The sequence below is a fragment of the Hemibagrus wyckioides genome, linkage group LG09, assembly GCF_019097595.1.
Source record: "Hemibagrus wyckioides isolate EC202008001 linkage group LG09, SWU_Hwy_1.0, whole genome shotgun sequence".
Taxonomy (NCBI): domain Eukaryota; kingdom Metazoa; phylum Chordata; class Actinopteri; order Siluriformes; family Bagridae; genus Hemibagrus; species Hemibagrus wyckioides.
In genome coordinates this window covers 868,617-876,835 of record NC_080718.1, presented here as the reverse complement: position 1 = coordinate 876,835, position 8,219 = coordinate 868,617, and the positions used below count along the sequence as shown (strand labels likewise).

General features: G+C 40.7%; 2 long non-coding RNA genes and 2 other non-coding genes across 4 annotated transcripts; 3 read left to right on the top strand and 1 right to left on the bottom strand.

Moving 5' to 3' along the window:
• The first annotated feature begins 233 nt into the window (after positions 1 to 233).
• Positions 234 to 322, top strand: trnay-gua (transfer RNA tyrosine (anticodon GUA)). The gene is given in 2 exon segments: positions 234 to 270; positions 287 to 322. It is a non-coding gene; the product is annotated as a tRNA-Tyr (tRNA).
• Positions 323 to 412: 90 nt separating this feature from the next.
• Positions 413 to 484, bottom strand: trnae-cuc (transfer RNA glutamic acid (anticodon CUC)). The gene has a single exon. It is a non-coding gene; the product is annotated as a tRNA-Glu (tRNA).
• A 3,629-nt stretch (positions 485 to 4,113) lies between these two features.
• Positions 4,114 to 4,893, top strand: LOC131359529 (uncharacterized). Its single transcript, XR_009205793.1, has 4 exons — positions 4,114 to 4,188; positions 4,279 to 4,344; positions 4,475 to 4,555; positions 4,644 to 4,893. It is a non-coding gene; the product is annotated as an uncharacterized LOC131359529 (long non-coding RNA).
• Positions 4,894 to 5,809: 916 nt separating this feature from the next.
• Positions 5,810 to 6,849, top strand: LOC131359527 (uncharacterized). Its single transcript, XR_009205791.1, has 5 exons — positions 5,810 to 5,923; positions 6,039 to 6,088; positions 6,171 to 6,224; positions 6,313 to 6,399; positions 6,749 to 6,849. It is a non-coding gene; the product is annotated as an uncharacterized LOC131359527 (long non-coding RNA).
• Positions 6,850 to 8,219: the final 1,370 nt, after the last annotated feature.

The following is an 8,219-nucleotide window of genomic DNA, read 5'->3' as shown; positions in this document are numbered from 1 at the left end:
CTTAGTTTAAGTCAACGCACCGGCGAGGGCGGCCACGCGTAGAAACCTGAGATTGCAAACGGGATTGTAAAGTTTGTCGGTCAAGAAGGGTCCAACATCGACAAGCACATTTATAGACCCCAGTAAATCTGGCCTAGGGCCCCTGAAACCGCTGCGCTACGTGGCTCGTAACAGACAAAATCGCCAGGGGTCCCGTTTGCCAGGTCACTGCCAAAAGGCGGCCCTGAGCCCTCCCTTCGATAGCTCAGCTGGTAGAGCGGAGGACTGTAGGTGCTTACAAATGGACATCCTTAGGTCGCTGGTTCAAATCCGGCTCGAAGGACGGCTTTTACCAGCCTCTGGGAAGCGCGCCGTTTCAGTGCATCGGCTTCTTGCGGCCGCTAGCTCTGGCCGGGCGCGAAAAGGAGCTCGTTTCCCTGACCGGGAATCGAACCCGGGCCGCGGCGGTGAGAGCGCCGAATCCTAGCCACTAGACCACCAGGGAGACATGGACAGGCCTGTGGGCCTCGTGCGGCTGGGCGCAGCACCCAGGATTGGCCTCTAGTGCCGATTTACGCCAATTCCAGATGAGTTACACCTGAGGAAACAGCAGTTTAAACAAATTCACTTTAAGATCAACAGAATGTCTGCACAGACTGTCTCAAAAGACTTAAAAGAGGTCCCACCTCTCAGCTGCAGGGTCACAAGTTTGCAGTCTGTCCGGAGTCCCCGTGCGTGTACACCCGGTGTTCTCTGGTTTCCTCTCACCTCCAAAAGACATGCCAGTAGGTGGATCAGCTGAAACAAATTGCTATTAGGTATGAGCGAGTGCGTGAATGTGTTTGCACAGTGATGAGCTGGCGAGCCATACGGGGTGTACTGCTCACCGATCAGGTCTAGACAAGAACAGGTATTTCTGTCCTATGGAAAAGCTTTGACATTCAGCGAAGCACACAAACGTTCACATCTGAAGGTTTTGGCCCATCACTTTTGAGGCGCCTGGTGGACAGCGTGAAACCCTGTGCGTTAGATAGATAGATAGATAGATAGATAGATAGATAGATAGATAGATAGATAGATAGATAGATAGATGGATAGATAGATGGATAGATAGATGGATAGATAGATAGATAGATAGATAGATAGATAGATAGATAGATAGATAGATAGATAGATAGATAGATAGATTCAACTTCATTGTCATTGCAGAGTGCAGGTACATAGCAATGAAATGCTGTTTAGCATCTACCAGAAGTGCAAATAGTAGAAATTCTGCCAATGAACAGGTGCAGATAAATATGTAAATATGTACATCGATAAATAAGGCTATGTCAGAGTGTGCATAGAGAAGTATGTGCAAGTAATATTTACAGTAGATAAAGTGACAGGTGTAATTATAATTGTGCTAAAAATGTGTGCATTATGTAAAATGTATGTACAACAGTAACAGATAATCTACATATATTATATAGTATGTATAAATATAGTATATGTAAATGTATATAAATAGATAGACAAATAGATAATACTAGGTGTAATCTATGAAATGGACAATATGTACAATAATTATATTACACACTGAGAAAAAATTATATTATAACAGAATGTACAACAGAATGTTTAACAGTGAAAAATATTATATTAACAGAATGTACAGAGTGGAGCAGAACTGTAAAGTGGTAAGTGTAGAAAGACATGAGTGTCCTAGCGGTGTAGTGTAGAGTTCAGTAGATTTATGGTTGAAGGAAAAAAACTGGCCCTAAACCTACTGGTTCTGGTGAGGATGGACCTGTATCTCCTCCTGGATTGAAGGTTGAACAGTTTGTGACTCGGGTGGGAGGAGTCTTTGATTATTTTGTGTGTTCTGCGCAGACATCTACTGTGGTGAAGAGACCCAATGGCAGGTAGTTGGGTGCCGATGATGCGTTGGGTGGTTTTCACAACCCTTTGCAGAGATTTCTTTTCACACATTGTGGAGCTGCCATGCCACACTGTGATGCAGCTCATCAAGATGCTCTCAATGATGCAGGGGTAAAAGTTGGTCAGGATCTTGGGGGATAGGTGAACTTTCTTCAGTCTCCTTAGGAAGTAAAGACCCTATTGTGCCTTCCGAAACAGAGTTGAGGTGTTCAGATGCCAGGACAGATCCTCAGAGATGTGGACACCCAGGAACTTAAAGCTGGAGACACGCTCTACTTCAGACCCGTTGATGTAAATAGGGGAGTGTCTGCTGCTGTTAGATATCCGGAAGGTCTGGAGAAAGTGCAGGCCACTCCATTTGAGGTACCCCAGCCTCCAGCAGCTGTTCCCTAATGATGCGACCTCGATGAGCTGTAGGATTGTCGTCCATGATGAAGAAATTAGGCCTGTATTGTTCATGCAGGGGCACAATGACTGGATTAATGATGTTATTCAGGTAGTACTGGCTTGTCACTGTACCATTCACAAGATGTAGGGCAGTTCTGTATTGAGTAGACACACCTGCCCAGACTGTAACACCACCACAGCAGTGGCTGATGCATAGCGCTCTCCTTGACGTCTCCAACATCGTTGGCAGCCATCATTTCTGCTCAACGTGAATTGACTTTCATCAGAGAACAGCACTGAGGTCCACTGGTCCCTTGTCCAGCGTAAATGCTCCCTGGCCCGACGCCTGTGCCTGGTGGTGTGGTCAGGTACCCTTGCAGGTCGTCTAGCACGCAGACCACATTGATGTAAACGGTTTCAAATGGTCTGACATGACAATTGGGTGCCTCTTACCTCCCTTAAATGTGCCTGGAGTTGAGTGGCATTCATCATCCGGTTCCGCAGGGCACTGTTCACAATGAAGTGGTCATCAACGTGGGATGTGGACAAAGGACGTCCACTTCTATGCCTTTCTGTGATTCTTCCAGTCTCTCTGTATCTCTGTTGCAACCTGCTGATGACACTCTGTGACACTCTAAGCTCAGTGGCCACTTCCCTCTGAGAACATCCTGTTTGAAGCCTCGCAATGGCGAGGTACTGTTAGTCAATTGTTAGGTGTGGTCTTGGTCTCATGATGTCAAAATGTAAACAGCATGATGAAGAGGACTGTTTAAATACCAATTCTAATTGAACCAGAAAATGTATTGGTCAATTCATGGATCAAACACCAGTTGTGAATTTTGCCGTTAAGCACCTTGTTAGAAAACAGCAAGTTATGCAAAAAGTACTGAAACACTGAACAGTTGGACATGTGCATTCAAAAGTGTAGAGAAGGTCAAATTAAGTTCACCTGTAAAGGTTATAGTGCATTTTAGGTGCATCCTGAAATTTCACCCGAAAGCCGAATATCCTTAACTTTTTTTTAAATTTATATTATTAAATCTATATTTAATAATATAAATATTGATAGTTTTTTGTTTATAGATTTCTATACTTTGTTAGTATTTTATAATAATTTATCACTTATGTATATTGTTATGGTGTGTGTCTTGGGCTGTATTATTCTTATCTTTGAAAAAAAAAAGACAATATTTCTAACAGTAGGTCGTACTGAGAAGCCATATTTTGCAGATAATTAAATAATCGAAGTCAACTAACTACACAGGACTTAGAACTTGACTCATTTTGACAGCAGGACTGTTTCTGTAGACTAACAGTTGCCATTTCAAAACAGAATGCAATATTTAATCCTTGTCTGAGGTGGGATTCGAGCCGGGTCGCTGTGGATGGGAGGGGGACTTGAATTTTTACTGATTTGTTTGTAAAAAAGCACATTTTTAAATAAAAATTTACAAAACAGGCGTATATAAATCACACGTGGCATTCTGTCTCTCTTTTGTTTTCTTCCTCTTTCTTTTCTTCTCTTTTTTTCTCTTTTTCTCTCTTTCCCCTTCTTCCCCATTTTTTTCCTTTCTTCCCCACCCGAAACAGACTATTGTTCCCCAGCTTCAAGCTACTAATGCTACAATTAGTCTGTTTCTTCACAAATTAACTAGCTAACTAACTCACTAAGGTTTAAGCATTAGAAAGAAAGGAGAGGAAAACTTACAAGGTCTCTCTCTCTTTCTCTCTCTCTCTCGCTCTCTCTCTCGCTCTCTTTCTCTCTACCTATCTACTAATTAATAAACTTGGCCATTTTAATGTTGTAAAATATTAATTGTAATTGAACTTACATGAAACTCATTTATTGCAGAACCTGTGGATTTGCAGGGAGAATCATCAGATACTCCCTCAGTCCTCCAGGTAGGTGTCAGTAAAATATTTCAACTACATTTGAAACGTGTAGGCTGCTTTTGTCTAAGGGTGTGTGTGTGTGTGTGTGTGCGCGTTAAGGTTGTTGAGCCAATCCTGCCGCTGCTGCCCACAGAAACTCACTCCACATCTTCAGCTGTTGTTCTGGTAACCAAACCTGTCATTTATTTACTAAATCTGATCGCTCGGTTTTACAAGTGACAGAATGTTTGAAAGTGTTAGTGTGAAACTGCTATGATAAAAAGCACTAATGATCTTCATGTTCTACTTTTCACAGCCCCTCAGTGCTGGTGAGCTGAACAGCACCTGCTGTAATGTTGACTACAACACTGCAGACTCCTCCATCTCCCAGTCTGGGGTATTGTACAGTGCTGTAGCTGAGATACAAACACACACACATCCTTCTTTACAAGTTCTAATGTTTAGTTTTGTTTCTTTATTTCTAGCAAGTGGACCTTAGGAGAGACATCCTCAGGTTTATAAGGAGTCCAGAGAGTCGTCTCTGCTGGCATGAAACTGCACACTGCTGGACGCTCGAGGTAATCACAGTATTTCTTACTCTCATGAAGAGGTTCCACTTTAACGATTATTAAAAGAGAACTTAAATGAAATGCGGTTGTAGATCTTGAGTTTCATCTAATTGTCGTTTGCAGGGATTCCCTTACCATAACAACTGTGAGGACGGTTTCCCTGGCATTCAGGTAAGGGGTTGTTCATTGTGTCATCACAAAATTGTGTTAATTGCAGTTACTAATTGTGTTTGTGTGTTTTAAGGTCGTTGAGCCAAACCTTCAGCTGCTTCCAAAAGAACATGACCAGGAATCTTCACCCATCCTTCTGGTAACCAAACCTTTCATTTATTTACTAAAGCTGATCACTGGATTTCACAGGGTTGTTTTGATTGTAAAGAAAGCGAGAGAATGTTACTTGTGTTATTATAAAATCGCTGTGATAGGAAGCAGTTATGTTCATCATGCTCTTCATTTCACAGACGCTCGATGCTGGTGAGCTGATCAGCGCCTGGCAAAATATCCAGTTCCTCTCTGCACGCACCTTTACCTTCCTGTCTGGGGTATTCTACAGTGCTACAGCTGAGATACAAGCACACACATCCTTCTTTACAAGTTCTAATGTTTAGTTTGGTTTCTCTATTTCTAGGCAGTGGACGTTAAGGGATACTTCCTCGGGATGATAAGGGGTCCTGAGAGTCGTTTTTGCTGGTTTAAAACCACCAAGACGCGCTACTTCAACCAGCTGGTAATCACCATCGTTGTTACTCTGATGAAGAGAATTGATATTAATGATTATTAGATGAACACTTTTGTGAAGTAGATCTTGAGTTTCAGCTAATTGTCATTTGCAGGGATTCCCTTATTGAACCACCATCGAGGACCAGTTCACTGCCATACAGGTGAGGGATTATCTTTTGTGGCAGTTCATTTCCTGTAACCGGGTGGAAACCATCATCGAACCACTTGAGGATTATGTGGTAAATTTATTGCAATGTCATGAAGTCTGTATTGTAGATAGTAACTCTTGAAATTTTCTAAACATATGGGTCTAGAGTGTTAATTATTCTTTCTTTTTTTTTAAAATTTAACAGCGACCCTTGGTGTCCTGCACGTTCCTGCATGTGGCTAAAGATGGTCAGGTGAACATCTCCACCTGGGAGCAGGAGCAGGTTGACTCTCCCCACAGTGATTCAGAGGAACAGTACAACTCTGAGGTAATTCTGTGTTTCAGACCTGATGTGTATCTACATATGCTGCTATTCCCCTGAATGGGAGGCTGTAACATTTACTGTGTGAGTTTTAATGATTTATTGCTAATGTGTCTTTCAGGAGAGTGAGGAGAGCCTTAGCCAGGAGGAGATGGAGGTGCCCTTTACTTGGTACGATTATCTTCACAGTTTAATGGTATAAAGGTGTAATGTATGTTTAATACACTAAGCATGTAAATCTTTTGTTTCTTAGGGACCATCTTACAGAGAGAGGGGTAACTGATATGTGATCCGTGAGGCGTTTGCTGTGAGTAAAACCTTTGTTTAGCTGCTGTTTTTACTCAGGTAAAGTCCACTCTGCTTTAATTTTCTATTGTGTGCTGTCTTATATTCAGATTCATCTTACCTGCATCGACAATCAGAACTTCTTGTTCGTTATGGGGAAGAAGATTGTGATGCGTCTGTCAGCAGTTAACAACCAGGTGACTTCAGAGTGATGATAGACTGTTTCCTTGTGCAACATACTTTCAGTTACTGGGCTTGAAAATGATGCAGTTGTTAAATAAATGTGGTAATGAGTAATTAAGGAATAATAATTAAAATAACAAGCATCAAAAGCTAATTTTATAACAATCACACCCTTAGGATAACCCTAGGGCTCTGGGATATGAAGTAGTTGGACATTTGGTCCATGTAATACATCATCTTTGTATCTTTAGTAAAGTACTGGACATGCTGAGGCTTACATACTGCTTCATTTTAGGGTTTAAAATGAGTTTCCACGTTGAAAACTATAGCCAAAGTGATTATTTTGTTTGTTTGTTTTAACAGGATGCAGGTCGTGTACAGCTGGCCTACGAGGCTCTGATTCATTTCCTGAAGACTCCTTCTTATCAGGACTCGATTGCAGCAGAGCTCTCCGGGTGCTATGTAAGCTTATAAATGCTTGCGTAACATGACTAATGTTTAAATCTAAAAGATTTTGATGTGATTGAAAACAGGACTCCATTATGTAAAGCTAATTTCTTTTTGGAACTTTTCTTTTCTGTGCAGGTCTACCACTACAACTTCGTGGACATCTTTTTCGAGCTGCTTCTATTCGGCTACTTCACAAACAGCTCAATACCTGAGACAGTAAGAGTCTTATCAGGAGATTTAAAAGCCATGCTTGAATGTAGTTTCAGAACATGGTTTATTTCATCTCATTTTATTTTTCCATATTGTTAACCCTGATATGACATGGTATTAATGGAGCTTGTTGTCTTTCTTTCCTAAAGCTTAAGGGAGGATTCTTGGAGCGCATGTTTGCACTCATCAGCATGTGGGAGGTAGACATGTGGAAGCCTGCAGCAAGGACCTACTTTAAAGTGCTTATTGTAAGTGTCTAATATCTTCTGATGCTGTGATTCTCAGTATTGTATCCTAAACTCAGTGACACTGTGTTGGATTATGATAGTGATGATGTCATTTGTCTATAGGACCAGCTTACAGATCTTGCTGAAATGCTGTTTACTCAGCCACCGGAGTTCTACCAAGACCCAGCAGCCTTATCCAGCAAACTGAGACCTTTCCTCAGACAATGTGTCCAGAAGATGATGGACATTGTGTGGAAGCTCTGAGCAATGTCCTTCCTTCTACCCAATTCCTCTTTTCTTCCTCTGTTCCATTTCTTTTCCCTCACTTCTTTTCTATACATTGTTCAAGCTCTCCACACATAAGTAGAAATTAATTTTATTCTTATTTTTGATTAACTTAATATTAAAGTATTTTCTTTTCTTTCCTACAGGTCTGTACAGTAAACCCAGCACCCAAGGAGTAGTTTTAATATCCCTCATCCCTCATAGAGTGTCCCTTATCAATCTATCCCTCTATTGCTGTCTTTTTAGATAACAGCAAATAGTAATTAGTATAAATAGTAGCTGCAAATAATATTGTTGTAAATAAACCTAAAGTTGTATAATGTTTATATAGTTTACTTTAATAAATGTTTTCATTTGCTCCTATTACCGTCTCATTCTGATTATTTTTAGTCATCAGTATGTCTGTATAATTTTCCTTTAAAAAGCAACACAACACTAAATGAACTTTTCACTCATATACAAATCCTTTTTAAAGAATTTCAGAAACTTTAAGGTTTACTAAAATGTGAAAAATGACAAATAACATCAAACAAAATTCAGATATTTGTAGTCTTGGAAAGTTTGTTTCCAAAATGTAGAAAAATCTGTAACATTTGGGGAATTGCACATTTACATTTAAGCATCCAGAGCACAGTTGTGTATAAAAAGTCTGAAATCTTTAG